Raw genomic sequence first — 17,902 nt, forward strand, 5'->3', positions numbered from 1 at the left:
TGTGGATGTGATTAGGCTAAGATTGTGAGATGGAGAGATTATCCTAGAGTCTCTGGATGGGCTCAATTCAATTACAAGGGTCCTTACAAGAGGGAGGCAGGAACGTGAGAGTCAAAGAGGAGATGAGACAATGGAAGCAGATTGAAGTGATGCACTTTGAAGATGGAGGAAAAGGCCATGAGCCAAGGAATTTGGGTAACTTCTAGAAGCTGGAAAAGGTATGAAAATGATTCTCCCATAAAGACTCCAGAAAAAACAAAGCTTTACCAACATTTTGATTTTATCCCTAAAGACTCATTTTGGACACCTGACCTCCACAACTTCAAGATAATAAATTTGCATGGCATGGCAGCTCATGCCTAAATCTCAGCTACATGGGAGGCTGAAGCAGGAGAATTGCCTGAACCCAGAAGTTCAAGGTTGCAATGAGCCATGATTGCACCACTGTACTCCAGCCTGGGTGACAGAGTTCCCATCTTTAAAAGTTAATAATAAAAATAATACTTTAAGATAATAAATTTATGTTGTTTTAAGCCACTAAATTTGTGGGAAATGGAATGGAGTCCTACTCTTTTTCCTTGGTGAAGGTAGGAAGGGGCATATTTTCATTTTACATGTATTAGCTTAAAAAGCTTTAACCAGCCAGCAAAACTTCAGGACTATCCCTTATGTCCCTGAAGGCCCAAATACTAAATTATCAGACACAGTTCTGTCCTGAAAGACTTCAACATAGAAGAATTTTTTGCCATCCTACCCACCTGCAGCTGACCTAGGAAGCAAAGCAATGTCCTTATAGAAGGACAGCTCTGAGAAGTCTAGACCCTGCTCCAGGGTGGCAGAGGCTAGCCCTCCCACCTGCCCCTGTCATGGCCATCCATTATGAAATTGATGTCACCATCAGTCAGAGAGATTGCTAAGAGGTCACAGGACATTGCCTAGGAAATCCAGGACATGGCACTATTTTAGCCAGGCAGATTGGGGCCTCGCTTCTTGTATCACGGCTCCAAGTCATCATTCTCAGCGGGGAGGGGTCTTTTTTTTTTTCTCCCAATGCCAGAACTTTACCCTTTAGAAGAAGTGTCCAGCAGAGTGACTTCCAGGCACATCACTAATTTAGAGCAATGTGGCACCTTTTTTTTTTTTTTTTTTTTTTGAGGCAGGGTCTCGCTTTGTCACCCAGGCTGGATTGCAGTGGCATGATCACAGCTCACTGCTGCCTCTACCTCCCAGGCTTGAATAATCCTCCCACCTCAGCCTTCTGGGCAGCTGGGATCACAGGTGCAGGCCATCATGCCTACCTAATTTTCTGATTTTTTGTTGAGACAAGGTCTCACTACTTTGGCTCAAGCAATTCTCCTGCCTTGGCTTCCCAAAGAGCTGGAATTACAGGTGTGAGCCACTGCACCCAGCCTATGTAATGATTTTGAAGGCACTGCAACTCTTGGTCTGACTAGTGGCCATTTATAAAGGCACCCTCACCCCTAGCCTTCTCACTTTTTATCACAACTACATCCTTGGTGGTCTTAGCTCAGGAAATCTGGTTGGTATAACTCAAGTGAAATACAATCTTTCTCCCACGGAAAAAGGAAAAGAAAGTGACCAGGGCAGGTGAGGAGCTCAATTGGGAGCTCTGAAATGTAGCATAGAGGAGTTAAGGGGGAACTAAAATAGTGCATTGCAGTTACTTTTACAAAATTTCTCCATCAAAACCCTCAACACACTCAAAAGGGTTTGCATTTTATCCAACATCCTGAGGTGTTGATGTTTCTCCTGTACCTCCCAAGTCTCTCCTGAAACAGCATTCTTTTTTTTTTTTTCAGCCAATGGAATTGTTCTCCCAGCTACTCAGGAGGCTGAGGCAGGAGAATGGCGTGAACCCGGGAGGCAGAGCTTGCAGTAAGCCGAGATCGAACCACTGCACTCCAGCCTGGGCGACAGAGCAAGACTCTGTCTCACAAAAAAAATAGAATGAGTAGATTTTTCACTGCTTTGGTTCATGGAAGGAATATTCATTTTTAGGGGGAAAAAAACCCAACTTAATGAATAAGTACTGGGACAAACACAAAATTTAATCAACAGAACATATACAGGCAAAAAAGGACTCAATTTAAGGACAAAGAGTTCTCTTTTAAGAGATTATTATTGCGTGGTTGATCCATGGTATACTACAGCAAGATGAAAAGACAGTGTGACATCAGTATAAATCCATCATTTGAGCCCATTCTCCCAATGAAGACACTGACACCATGAAACCCAACAACTGGCCCCAGGCCTGTCAGGTAGTAAGTGGCAGAGCCAGGAACTGAATCCAGATGTCCTGATTCCAAGCCCTGGGCTTCCTTCCTGGTCAAGCTGCCTACCTGTTAGGAGCCTTTGTGGATACCAGTTGCCTTACCTCTATATCATATGACTCAACATAGAAGTAATGTATATCCGGTGAAACCCCGTCTCTACTAAAAATACAAAAAACTAGCCAGGCATGGTGGCGAGTGCCTGTAGTCCCAGCTACTCGGGAGGCTGAGGCAGGAGAATGGTGTGAATCTGGGAGGCAGAGCTTGCAGTGAGCCGAGATCGCGCCACTGCACTCCAGCCTGGGGGACAGAGCAAGACTCCAACTCAAAAAAAAAGAAGTAATGTATATCACTTCTCACATGTTATTAATCAAAGCAAGCCACATATCAACAACATATGATATATACTTCTCTTACTGGGAGGGTAGTGAGTCATTACAGGCAATACCAGCCTGGGCAACATAGTGAAACCCCCTCTCTACAAAAAATAAAAAATTAGCCAGGCTTGGCGATACATGCCTGTAGTCCCAGCTACTCAGATGGCTGAAGCAGGAGGATCACTTGAGTCCAGGAGGTTGAGGCTGCAGTGAGTAGCGAACACGCTACTGCACTCAGCCTTGGTGATAAGAGTGAGACCCTTTCTCAAAAAAGAAAGAAAGAAAGAAATTGGGGGAAATAAACGAATACAATCCATACAACCTCTTCCCTCTCTCCCTTTAGCTTAGCAGTGGTAGCAGCTGGTTATTATCTCTAGGTGAACTTGCTGTTCTGTTCGGCTTTTCCATCCTCTGAGTACACAGTCCCTGCATTGGCATCTCTCTGTTTAAATGCTCAAGTGGTTTCTGTTTCTTAGTTAAGCCAATAATCTCTACCTCATCAACTTTTGGACCCTTTCTATGTTTTAGGATATGCTAGACACAGAAAATAATGTGTGCTGTGGATTTTTAAAAAGTAGTGTAAGTAAAAATAGCATGTGAGAAATAATTATGAAGATGATCTTATATCGGTTGGGATTTGGTTCCATTCTGAGCTGCCGTGGTGGTGCACGCCCATAGTCCCAGTCACTTGGGAGGCTGAGGCAAAAGGATCACTCGAGCCCAGGAGTTCGTGGCTGCAGTGAGCTATAATGGTGTCACTGCACTCCAGCCTGGGTGACAGAGTAAGACCTCATCTTAAAAAAAAAAATTAGGCCGGGCGCAGTGGCTCACGCCTGTAATCCCAGCACTTTGGGAGGCCGAGGCGGGCAGATCACGAGGTCAGGAGATCGAGACCATCCTGGTTAACACGGTGAAGCCCTGTCTCTACTAAAAATATAAAAAATTAGCTGGGCATGGTGGCGGCCATCTGTAGTCCCAGCTACTCGGGAGGCTGAGGCAGGAGAATGGCGTGAACCCGGGAGGCAGAGCTTGCAGTGAGCCGAGATCGTGCCACTGCAATCCAGCCTGGGAGATAGCAAGACTCTGTCTCAAAAAAAAAAAAAAAAATTAAATAAGTAAATTGATAGATAAGTAAAGATGCATGTGGCTCCATTCTGAGTGAACGAAAATTTAAAGCAGCAGTGGTAGCTGGGTATGGTGGCGTGTACCTGTAGTCCCAGCTACTTGGGAAACTGAGGCAGGAGACTGTCTTGAACCCAGGAGGTTGAGTTTACAGTGAGCCAAGATTGCACCACTGCACACCAACCTGGGCAACAGAGCAAGACTCTGTCTCAAAGGAAATAAATACATAATAAAAATAAAGCAGCAGTAGCATAAGTAAGAAAGAACTTTATTTCTCTTGCACATAAACCATGCCTAGACATGAATGACACAGTGGGCTGATTTGAAAACCCCCCAATCATTAGGGACTCAGATCATCACTTGGCTTCCACTTCATGTTCTAAGATGGACAGCAGCAATGACAAAGTGTTCTGGAACTTGGTAATTCAAGTGGCAGGCTTCTACTACCCCTTACCCCTCAAATATATATATATATTCCTCAAATATATATATATATTTTGAGACGGAGTTTCGCTCTTGTTGCCCAGGCCGGAGTGCAATGGTGCGATCTCGTCTCACTGCAACCTCCGCCTCCTGTGTCCAAGCCATTTTCCTGCCTCAGCCTCCCGAGTAGCTGGGATTACAGGGGCGTGCCACCACACCCGGCTGATTTGGTACTTTTAGTAGAGACAGGGTTACTCCATGTTGGCCAGGCTGGTCTCGAACTCCTGACCTCAGGTGATCCACCTGCCTTGGCCTCCCAAAGTGCTGGGACTACAGGCATGAGCCACTGCACCTGGCTTCTTCAAATATTTTGAAAGGGGGTAATTAACTGCCTGGATTAACATTTTCTGTTTTTTATTTTTCCTTAAAAAAATATGGAAACACATATCATTTCAATAGCCAGAGCTCAGCACATTCTAGCCACACAGGAAGCGGGGAAGTACTAGTCTTTATTCTTGACAGCTTTGTGTCCAGCTAAAAAACAGGATTTCTGTTACTAAGGAAGGAGAGGGGAGAATGGACATTCAGGAAAAACTAGCAATCTCTGGCACACCCCACAAATGTTCTCATTAATTAATAAATCTTGAGTAACCACTTTGTATTTACAGTAGCTGTAAACCCCAGCGAAGACACAGGCCTTTTTCCATTAGGATTGAGAGGGGAGAATTATCCTTCTGATTCCTTAGAGAGATCTGATAAAGAAACTTGCACAGAGTTATGAAGAGAAAGGAAGCAGCTATTAATAAAAGACAAGTAGAATCAAAAATGTATTAGAAATGCTATGCAATGATAATCACTAAAACTAATATAGACACTATGTATGTAAAACTTCTTTTGGCTGGGTGTGGTGGCTCACGCCTGTAATCCCAGCACTTTGGGAGGCCAAGGCAGATGGATGGCTTGAGCCCAGGAGTTTGAGACCAGCCTGGGCAACATAGAAAAACCCCATGTCTACAAAAAGTATAAAAATTAGCCATGCATGGTAGGGGGCGCCTGTAGTCCTAACTACTCAGGAGGCTGTGGTGGGAGGATCACCTAAGCCCAGGAGGTCGAGGATGCCGTAAGCCGTGATGGTGCCACTGCACTCCAGCCTGGGTGACAGTGTTGAGAGGTGACAGCGTGCTGGCAGTCCTCAGAGCCCTCGCTTGCTCTCGGCACCTCCCCTGCCTGGGATCCCACTTTGGTGGCATTTGAGGAGCCCTTCAGCCCACTACTACACTGTGGGAGCCCCTTTCTGGGCTGGCCAAGGCCGGAGCCCACTCCCTCAGCTTGCAGGGAGGTGTGGAGGGAGAGACACGAGCGGGAACCGGGGCTGTGTGCCGCACTTGCGGGCCAGCTGGAGTTCCGGGTGGGCGTGGGCTTGGTGGGCCCCGCACTCGGAGCAGCCAGCCAGCCCTGCTGGCCCCGGGCAATGGGGGACTTAGCACCCGGGCCAGTGGCTGCGGAGGGTGTACTGAGTCCCCCAGCAGTGCTGGCCCACCGGCGCTGCGCTCAATTTCTCGCCAGGCCTTGGCTGCCTTCCCAGGGGGCAGGGCTCGGGACCTGCAGCCCGCCATGCCTGAGCCTCCCACCCACTCCATGGGCTCCTGTGCGGCTGAGCCTCCCTGACGAGCGCCACCCCCTGCTCCACGGCACCCAGTCCCATCGACCACCCAAGCGCTGAGGAATGCGAGCACACGGCACGGGACTGGCAGGCAGCTCCACCTGCAGCCCTGGTACGGGATCCACTAAGTGAAGCCAGCTGGGCTCCTGAGTCTGGTGGGGACGTGGAGAGTCTTTATATCTAGCTCAGGAATTGTAAATACACCAATCAGCACCCTGTGTTTAGCTCAAGGTTTGTGAGTGCACCAATCGACACTCTGTATCTAGCTGCTCTGGTGAGGATGTGGAGAGTCTTTATGTCTAGCTCAGGGATTTAAATACACCAATCGGCACTCTGTATCTAGCTCAAGGTTTGTGAATACACCAATCAGCACCCTGTGTTTAGCTCAAGGTTTGTGAATGCACCAATCGACACTCTGTATCTAGCTGCTCTGGTGGGGCCTTGGAGAACCTGTGTGTGGAAACTCTGTATCTAACTAATCTGATGGGGACGTGGAGAACCTTTGTATCTAGCTCAGGGATTGTAAAGGCACCAATCAGTGCCCTGACAAAACAGGCCACTCGGCTCTACCAATCAGCAGGATGGGGGGGGGGGGGGGCAGATAAGAGTATAAAAGCAGGCTGCCAGAGCCAGCATTGGCAACCCGCTGGGGTCCCCTTCTACACTGTGGAAGCTTTGTTCTTTCGCTCTTTGCAATAAATCTTGCTACTTCTCACTCTTTGGGTCCACGCTGCTTTTATGAGCTGTAACACTCACCGTGAAGATCTGCAGCTTCACTCCTGAGCCCAGCGAGACCACGAGCCCACCGGGAGGAACGAACAACTCCAGACGCGCTGCCTTAAGAGCTGTAACGCTCACAGCGAAGGTCTGCAGCTTCACTCCTGAGCCAGCGAGACCACGAACCCACCAGAAGGAAGAAACTCCGAACACATCTGAACATCAGAAGGGACAGACTCCGGACACGCCACCTTAAGAGCTGTAACACTCACTGCGAGGGTCCACGGCTTCATTCTTGAAGTCAGTGAGACCAAGAACCCACCAATTCCGGACACAGTGTGAGACCCTGTCTCAAAAAAAAAAAAAAAAGAAAAAGAAAAAAAAGAAAAACCACTTATTTTTAAATTTACAGTTATTCTCATAAAATCCTTAGCAAACATGCGTAAAGTCTTTATTATCATCCTCATTTAACAAATGGAGGCCGGGTGCAGTGGCTCACGCCTGTAATCCCAGCACTTTGGGAGGCCGAGGCAGGTGGATCACGAGGTCAGGAGCTCGAGACCAACCTGGCTAACATGGTGAAACCCCGTCTCTACTAAAAATACAAAAAAATTAGCCGGGTGTGGTGGCGGGTGCCTGTAGTCCCAGCTACTCAGGAGGCTGAGGCAGGAGAATGGCGTGAACCCGGGAGGCGGAGCTTGTAGTGAGCCGAGATCACGCCACTGCACTCCAGCCTGGGCGACAGAGCGAGACTCTGTCAAAAAAAAAAAAAAAGGAAAGCTGAAATGTAAAGAACTTAAATTATTTACCCAACTTTGAAAACAATGGCAGTGTTAGGACAAAAATTAAAGTCCTCAGAGTCCAGAGTTCAGAACCTGTGCCCTTTCCTCCCCATCATTAGGCCTCCCTTCGGGCAGTTTGACAGAGCACATGCCCCCAAGTTGGAAGTGAGTGGTTCCTACAAAGTCGCTGGGTGAGATATAACGATGCTGGAGACATGAGCTATGTGACATGGTTGGAACATTGGAAAAAAGATCCACCCCTTTTGTGGCAAGATAGTCTGCTAAAGTCTGAATGTTGGTGTCCCCTCTCCCTGCCAAAATTCGTAAGCTGGAACCTAATTCCCAATGGGATAACATTAAGAGGTGGAGCCTCTGGGAGATTGGTTGAGTCTTGAGGGCTCCACTCCCATGAATGAGATTTGTGTCCTTATAAAAGAGGCTCAAGGAAGTTTCCTGGGCCTTTCTGCCATGTGAGGATGCTCACAGCAAGAAGGCACCATTTTTGAAGCAATCACCCAGATGCTGAACCTGCAGGAGCCTTATCTCCACTTCTCAACCTCCAGACCTGTGAGCAATACATTTCTATTGTTTATATCAATAATTTCCCAGTTTAAGGTACTTTGTTTTTTTCTGTTTGTTTGTTTGTATATTGAGACAGGGCCTCACTCTGTTGCCCAGCCTGAAGATCAGTGGTGCAATCATGGCTGACTGCAGCCTTGACCTCCTGGGTGTAAGCCATCCTTCCACCTCAGCCTCAGCTGGGACTACAGGTGCATGCCACCACACCCAACTAATTTTTTTTGTATTTTTTGTAGAGACAGGATCTTACTGTTTTGCCCAGGCTGGTTTCGAACTCCTGGGCCCAAGCAATCCTCCTGCCTCAGCCTCTTGCCTCAGCCACGTGGGATTACAGGTGTGAGCCACCACGCCAAGCCTAAGGTATTTTGTAACAGCAGCAGAAACAGATCAAGACGTTGCCTTTCTATAAACCAGAGGTCATGCTAAAAGCCAAACTCTTTTTCCTAAGTGAGATGTACAAGTGTTCAGGTGATGTGAGCCAAGAATTCTCCCACGCAAGCTGCTTCCTGAGATATTTAGCCTGCTACTGCCCAGCACCAACTTTTTTGCCTCAGTTTTCATACATTCTCCCTAGACTGCTATACTTCCAGTTACTATGGCAGTTTTGATTTTCAAAAAGTAAAAGCAAAAACCCATATTCATCTCAATATTATTCACAATAACCGAGAGGTGGGAGCAACTCAAATGTCCATCAACAGATGAATGGATAAACAAAATGTGGTATATCTATACAATGGTATATTATGCATCTTAAAAAGGAAGAGAATCATATCTCACTACAACATGGATGAACCTCAAGAGTATTAGGCCAAACAAAATAAGCCACACACAAAAGGACAAATCTCATATGCTTTCACTTATATGAAGTATCTAGAGTAGTCAAAATCATAGAAACAGAAAGTTAAAAGATGATTAACGAGGGCTGTGGAAAGGGGGAGGAAGAATTAGGTTTAATGAGTATAGAGTTTCTATAGCATAAGATGAAAAAGTTTTAGAGATCTGTTATACAACCATGTGAATATAATAAACACTGTTTAACTATAAGATGTTATGATTTTTGCCACAATTTATTTATTTATTTATTTATTTAGAGACAGGGTCTCGCCCTGTCATCCAGGCTGGAGTGCGCTGGGACAATCTTGGCTCACTGCAGCCTCAGTCTCCTGGGATTAGGAGATCCTCCTGCCTCAGCCCCACTGAGTAGCTGGGCCTACGGGTGTACAACATCATGCCCTGCTAATTTTGATAGTTTTGTAGAGATAAGGTTTCACCATGTTGCCCAGGCTGGTCTTGAACTCCAAGACTTAGCTATCCTTTTGCCTCGGCCTCCCAAAGCGCTGGGATTACAGGCATGAGCCACCACGCCTGGCTGTGAAAATTTTTAAAAAGGAAAAAAAGTTACAACACATCACACACACACACACACACACAAACACACACACACGTATGAAGTAGGGTTTTCCAGGCAAGAGGTAGGATGCTGGCCCAGCAATCAATTGCACAGCTTATTGTTACAGCTTACAGCTACAGCTCAGCTGTAACTAGGTAATTGGGCTGTGGTTCTTGGGTTCAGATTGAAACTCAGCAACCCAGGTTTCTAACTATTTACAGCTGGATTGAATCAAGTGCTGTCAATGGTAAATCCATGGAGGAGAAGAAAGGGAAAGGATATGAGGCAGATTTTTGACTACTCATAGCATGCAACGACAATGTTTTTCACAGCAAAGACGCTGGATAAATCTTTATTCAACTGAACTGACTGGACCCTAATGGTATCTGGTGTTGACTCACTTGCCTTCAGAGATGTTCTCCTAAGAAACAACACACATTGCCGTGGCGTCCCCAACCACTTGCCTCAAATCTGCCAGAACAAGGAATGATTCCAACTATTTGAACTGCATCTCCACTTCTACTCTTCCAATAACTGACTCCTGGGTACACTTTCCTGATTTTGCTGCTCCTTTCCACTTGGATTTATTAACCTGACTATGTCTCCCTCCTGGTTTTGCCCCTCTGCCCTACTGGACTCCAGCTATTGCTGTATTTTTCCATCTGCTTCATCCCCTCTCTGTTTTGTGCTTTCAATTCTTGGACACAAAATATCACATTTAGCAACAAACCCTTAGACTCATTAGAACATGGTGCTAAAAGTTCTTAGCATGTGCATACAATAACCAAAAAATGTTTTATAGCAAGCCATGTACATTATACCAAATAAGGACCAATAAGCCGTTCTTGTCACCCTGATAGAAATACAATGTTTGTACCATCCTCAGTCTAAGGGAGTGCCTTTCAGGGGAAATCTAATTCATCTTCTCACTTCTAAACTAGGTTACTCGGAAAATATGGGAGTAAAAGTTATTAGTGTCCGTTATGCAATGCAAATTAGCATGAAGGAACATAAAGGCCCAAAATTTGATAAGAATTTTGGTTTTTTGTTTGTTTGGGAGACCGAGTCTGGCTCTGTCGTCCAGGCTGGAGTGCAGTGGTGCAATCTCAGCTCACTGAAACTTCCACCTCCCAGGTTCAAGCGATTCTCGTGCCTCAGCCTTCCAAGTAGCTGGGATTACAGGCATGGACCGCTATGCACAGCTAATTTTTGTATTTTTAGTAGAGAGGGGGTTTGATCATGTTGTCCAGGCTGGTCTCAAACTCCTGGCCTCAAGTGACATACCCACTTTGCCCTCCCAAAGTGCGGGGATTACAGGTGTGAGCCACCGCTCCCGGCCAAGAATTTTGTATTAAAATGTGAAAGACAGAACAGGCACAATGGCCCACATCTGTAATCCTAGCACTTTGGAAGGCTGAGGCAGGAGGATTGCTTGAGCCCAGGAATTCAAGATCAGCCTGGACAACATACTAAGACCTCGTCTACACATACACACACGCACACACACGCACACACACACAAAATGTAAAAGACCACCCCAAATAACCTGCAGAACCTTTGTTGGGTCTAGTAATGTTTCCCAATAATCCATTCCACTAGATTAATCCTTTTGAATATAGAAAACTGAGGCTGAAGTGATAAAAACATAAATTTCCTGTAAGATCTCCAAAAAGGGAGATCTCAATGAAAAGTAACATAGCATGAAAGGCAGAGATTGTATTCTGACTGGACATACCGAATTCTGATCTGCCAGCCTCCCTGGCTCTGCCACTCACCAGCTCCCTGTCCTGGGGTAAGTTATTTAGCAACTCTCAAGCTCGCTTCTGTTCACATATATAATGGGGACAAAAATGCTACCTACCTGGTAGAGTTGTTATGACATCTAAATGAGAGGATTTATGTAAAGCTCTTGGCACCATAATTCTTAGCACGCAGTAAGATTTGGATAAGTGGAAATAGTGAAAGCAACATAAAACTCATGGTTCCCGCCATGAGGGGGCAGGTTTTAAAAGAATACTGAATATTCAGAGCAACCAGCTATTAGATAGCTGCACTTTGTATCTACAACAGCAGGTGGCACTAGCACCATATCTATCTAGTTTTACCTTGAACCAATTTTTTTTTTTTTCTTTTTTTTTTTTTTTGAGACAGGGTCTCCTTCTGTTCCCTCTATTGCTCAGGCATCCAGTGGCACAATCACGACTCTCAGCAGCCTCAGCCTCCTTGCGTTCAAGTAATCCTCCCACCTCAGCTTCGCAAGTAGCTGGGACCACAGGCACACATCACCATGCCTGGCTAATATGTAGTTGGGTTTGTTTGTTTGTTTGTTTGTTTGTTTCTTTGTTTGTTTTTAAAGATGGGGTCTTGCTATGTTGCCCAGGCTGGCCTCGAACTCCTGGGCTCAGGCGATCCTCCTGCCTCAGCCTCTCAAAGTGCTGGGATTATAGGCATGGTCTTAATTTTTTTTTTTTTAAGCTTTTTTGTTAGCTTTCTTTTTCAGGAAAAGCAGCATTTCTCCCTGATCTTTTTTAGTTTTTGTTATTCTTACATAGTTTCATAAGCTATTTTCAGTAGTATATGATACATTATTGCTATTTCAAAATGCATTGAATTGCCATGGACTGCTTTCATGAAATTTTAAAATTTATTGAAGTTTTGTCTGCTTTCTAATTCGTATTTTTAAAATTAGATAGTGTTGTTCTACTATGGGCCACTGAAACAAGAATATTCCATGTCTGTGACCTTTTTAAAATCTGGAATGGTCAAGCAACCTTTTCTAGGATAGTACAGGTTATGCATTTGTTAGTAGGAATGTTCAAAAGACTTTGAGTATCGTGACGGGAAAACTACCAATGTCTCTGAAATCACTCCTAAATTGCTTGATGGATATGCTCATGGTTAATTTAGCAGCAATTGTAATTATATTTTCCAATTATATTTTTGTTGCTCTCACAAGTATCTTCATATATTTAATTTCATACGCTGCTGCCTTTACAACTGATGATAGTTCATTCTCTAGCCCCGCTTGGGAAGCCACAGATTTTTACTGACTTGTGTGATCAGACTTGGACTATAACATGGCTTGGGATTCCCTTGTACCACAGGTTTGGAGACACTCTAGAAGATTGAACTCAGTCAATAGGGGTAAGACGCTCATTTTGAGTAAACTTCAGGCAAACATGGGCTCTGTGTGAAATATATTTGTGCAAACACCACCACTAAAGTCTCCATTGCAACCAGACTTCTGTGGTTAGTGCAGAAAGGATAATGTTGACAGAGACCACACCATGCCAACCACAGGGGCAGGGCTGTCAGCTGCCACTGGGCTGGGAGGTGAACTGTGAGGTCCTCCAAATGCCTTTTATGGGGGCCTTGGCATCTGCCTTGCTGGAAGGGTTCAATATGACACCATGTAACCCACTGCAAAGACTGATTTCCACCCAGAGAGTACCCCAGTGACAAGCAAAAGAACCACAATCGGGTTGACCTATTTAAACTTTTCCATAACAAATTATTTGCAAGTTAGAGTCTCTTCTGTGTTTAAAGATGAATAAATTCAGAGAGGAAAACGGAATTTGCAGAATTGAAATATCATACATTACAATAATAGCAAATTAGTAAATTTAATGAATCACATTAGTATATTTTATATATTATAGGTTATATATTTCATATATATATAACAATATATGACATATTGTATGTTATATATGAATATATAACCTATATAACAATATATGACATATTGTATGTCATATATAACCTACATTACAGGTTATATATTCATATATAACCTACATTACAGGTTATATATTTCGTATATAACCTACATTACAGGTTATATATTTCGTATATAACCTACATTACAGGTTATATATTTCGTATATAACCTACATTACAGGTTATATATTTCGTATATAACCTACATTACAGGTTATATATTTCGTATATAACCTACATTACAGGTTATATATTTCGTATATAACCTACATTACAGGTTATATATTTCGTATATAACCTACATTACAGGTTATATATTTCGTATATAACCTACATTACAGGTTATATATTTCGTATATAACCTACATTACAGGTTATATATTTCGTATATAACCTACATTACAGGTTATATATTTCGTATATAACCTACATTACAGGTTATATATTTCGTATATAACCTACATTACAGGTTATATATTTCGTATATAACCTACATTACAGGTTATATATTTCGTATATAACCTACATTACAGGTTATATATTTCGTATATAACCTACATTACAGGTTATATATTTCGTATATAACCTACATTACAGGTTATATATTTCGTATATAACCTACATTACAGGTTATATATTTCGTATATAACCTACATTACAGGTTATATATTTCGTATATAACCTACATTACAGGTTATATATTTCGTATATAACCTACATTACAGGTTATATATTTCGTATATAACCTACATTACAGGTTATATATTTCGTATATAACCTACATTACAGGTTATATATTTCGTATATAACCTACATTATAGGTTATATATTTCATATATAACATACAATATGTTATACAGTATGTTATATGGTATGTTATATGTTATAATATATTATGTTTTATATAACATAATATATTATGTGTTATATATAAGATAATATATATTTTATATAATTTATATATAATTCGTATTATATATATTCATATAATTTATATTATATATTTATATAATTTATATTATATATATTTATATATTATATAATATATAAATAAATATATATAATATAATATAATAAATATATAATATATAATATATTATACATTATATATATTATATATAATGTATAATATATTATATATATTATATTATATAATATATATAATATATATAATATATTATATAATATATATATTATATATATTATATAATATATATAATATATATAATATATTATATAATATATTATATATATTATATATATTATATAATATATAATATATATAATATATATAATATATTATATAATATATATTATATAATATATTATATATTATATAGATATATATAATATATAATATATATTTTTATAATATATTATATATAATATATATTTTTATAATATATTATATATAATATATTTTTATAATATATTATATATAATATATATTTTTATAATATATTATATATAATATATATTTTTATAATATATTATATATAATATATATTTTTATAATATATTATATATAATATATATTTTTATAATATATTATATATATAGCCTGGGAAGTCCCTTTACATGTACTTCAAAACAAGAGAAAAAATTTAAACATGATAAAATTCTGATTTATTCAACCACGAACAGTGGCTCATGCCTGTAGTCCTTGTGCTTTGAGAGGCCAAGGGTAGGGGATTGCTTGAGGCCAGAAGTTCAAGGTTGCAGTGAGCTATTATCATGCCACTGCACTGCAGCCTGGGAGACAGAGCAACACCCCATCTCTACAAAAAATTAAAAAATAATTAGCTGGACATAGTGCCTCTTGCCTGAAGTTCCAGCTACTAGGGAAACTGAGGTGGGAGGGCCGCTTGAACCTGGGAGGTTGAGGCTGCAGTGAGCTATTATCGTGCCAGTGCACTGCAGCCTGGGTGACAAAGTGAGATCCTGTGTCCAGAAAAAAAAAAGGAATTCTGATCTAATCAAAAATATTCGCTGTTGATTCTACAAGCGAATTATGTCATGAGCAAATATTGACAATTAATGTCTCTTATTTCCTTGCATGGGATAGAGCAACCTCTGGATACTGCTTTCACTATGCTGTGATAGGACATTCTTTTCTTATTTCTGATGAATAGGAATTCATGGCAATTCACGTTTAAGTGTGATGCTGGCTGCTTGTTTCTATTAGTAATATATACTCTATCATGTTTAGGAGGTATAGCCTGTTCTTAGTTTATTAAGGGTTTGGATCAAGAATGAGTGTTTTCAAATCCCTTTTACGTATCAATCCAGATAATCATTTGGCTTTTCTCTACTGACCTTTTGATGAAATAAATTCTATTGATAAGTTTCCTATTATTGAACTTCTCTTGTACTTTAAGAATAAAACTTATAGCTGGGCGCCATGGCTCATGCCTGTAATCCCAACACTTTGGGAGGTGGAGGAGGGTGGATCACCTGTGGTCAGGAGTTCAAGACCAACCTGGCCAACATGGTGAAACCCTGTCTTTACTAAAAATACAAAAATTAGCCAGGCATGATGGCAGGCACCTGTAATCCCAGCTACTGGAGAGGCTGAGGCAAGAGAATCACTTGAACCCGGGAAGCAGAGGTTGCAATAAGCCGAGATCACACCACTGCACTCCAGCCTCGGCAACAGAGTGAGACTCCATCTCAAAAAAAACAAAAAAAAGAATAAAACGTATTTAGTCATCCTGTATCATTCTTTTCATGCAGAACAATATGAGATTCACTAATATTTTCTTTACTTTTGCATCTCTGTTTATAGCTGAATTTGTATTACATTTATACAAATACATGTTTATATTTTCGTCTCCATATTTTAGCATTCTTTACTGCCAGGGTTAGGCTAGTTTCATAAAACAAACTTTTCTTTTCCTTTTTTTTTTTTGAATCACAGCCTCACTTCATTACCCAAGCTGGAGTGTAGTAATGTGGATCTCGTCTCACTGCAAACTCCATCTCCTGGGTTCAAGTGATTCTCATGCCTCAGCCTCCCAAGTAGCTGGAATTACAAGCGCATGCCACTACACCCAGCTAATTTTTTTTGTATTTTCAGCAGAAACAGGGTTTTGCTATGTTGTCCATGCTGGTCTTGAACTCCTGACCTAAAATGATCCACCCACATAGGCCTCCCAAAGTGCTGGGATTACAGATGTGAGTCACCAAGCCCGTCCTCACTCTATCATTTTCTGTGAAACGGTTTATATTACATTTAGCTGACCTGTTCCCTGAACGTACAAAAGTATTTGCCTTTATAGCTAGGCCTGGCACATTTTTTAGCTATAGTATTTTGACCACATTTTCAATTTCTTCTATGCTGTTTCGTTGGCTCAGGTTTTCTATTTCTTGGCTCAATTTTGTTTATTTACATTTTCCTAATGAGTTCTGTTTTTATTGTGATCTTTACAATTTATTATGTAAGAACTATACTGCACATCCTAGTTTTACCTAAGTGCTTTTCTATGGTCCCATACCCTTTTAATTAATTACATCTATTTGTGTTTTTCTTTTGTTCTTGACTAGATTCACTAAAAGTATATTCATTTTATTGCTATGTTTCTACTCAAATAGCTTACAGAATATTAAGTAAAATACATGGTCATTTGAATTTTCCTATTTTTCACATTCTAGGTAAACTGAGGTGGAATTTCCTGTCTTCAAATAATACACCATCCTGAAGAATTCTAACATTTGTACCCAGGCAACACATCACAACAACAATTTTACAAATAAGAAGACTGTGTTCAAGAGAGGCCTTTTTGGCAATTCACAGGAGAAATAAAAATGTAACTTCCAGGGCCAGTGTTTGCCCAGCTCTTGCTGTGTGGGCCAAGCCCAAAGTTAACAAGGACTGACATTAATCATCACATCATTTCTAAATGGAGTTTGCATCCAGGAAGAACCTAAGCGAGTTTTCTCTCCTCTTATGAGACTTTTTGCGTATGTGCTATAAGTCATTCAGGGGAAAAAACCCTGGGGCATAATTTCATGGGAGGGAAGGGCTTGTTTAAATAGGAACTTTATGCCACAGTACATGACTAAGAAACTATGTAAGTATGAACCCTAGGGCCCTGTCTTCCTGATTCAGCCAAGCCAGGTAATTGCTGCAAAGTATTCAAAGATTCCTTGTTATTTTGAATGAAGTGAGTTCAGAAATATTGCTCAAATATGACACAGACAACCCTGGGGTGAAGCCAGACTTTGAGATTGGAGATTACACCAAAAAAAAAAAAAAAAAAAAAAAAAAAAAAAAAAAAAAAAAAAAAACCCAAACCCCAAACTGTAATAGCATAGCCTACATTTTAATATTAAAGATGTGTAGTTCGGCTATTATGAGGGGGTATTGCAATCACATAGTTGCTTAATTAAAATGCTGCCTTTCAAAACATCTATTAAGAAATTCAAAATCTGGCCATCCAAATGAACATTCCCTAAAACTTTAAGTCACTTTTATTGGTGCTATAACAATTCTAAACTAAATGTAGTTTCTCCCAAGAGGGTAAAGACTGACATTCAAAAACATGAATTCTGAGGACAAGGACCAATTAGAGACAACAAATAGCTGTCTCAATCTCAGTGAGCTAATGAACACGAAAGCGTTTAGGAACATTATCCATTTGGAGCTGGTTCTACGATTTCATCACCCCCACCTCCTTTTCAAGCCTCCTTCAGGTATTTCTGGAAGATCTCAGGGTGTATATCTGAGTACTCATAAATCAGTTGGGCTATTTTGTTTTTTTCTGCTCTGACCTTCACCAGGTGGTATCACCAATATCTACTCGGCCTTGCAAATATTTTAATAGATGTTGTCATACCTC

This window comes from Pan troglodytes, chromosome 7 (assembly GCF_028858775.2).
Source record: "Pan troglodytes isolate AG18354 chromosome 7, NHGRI_mPanTro3-v2.0_pri, whole genome shotgun sequence".
NCBI lineage: Eukaryota > Metazoa > Chordata > Mammalia > Primates > Hominidae > Pan > Pan troglodytes.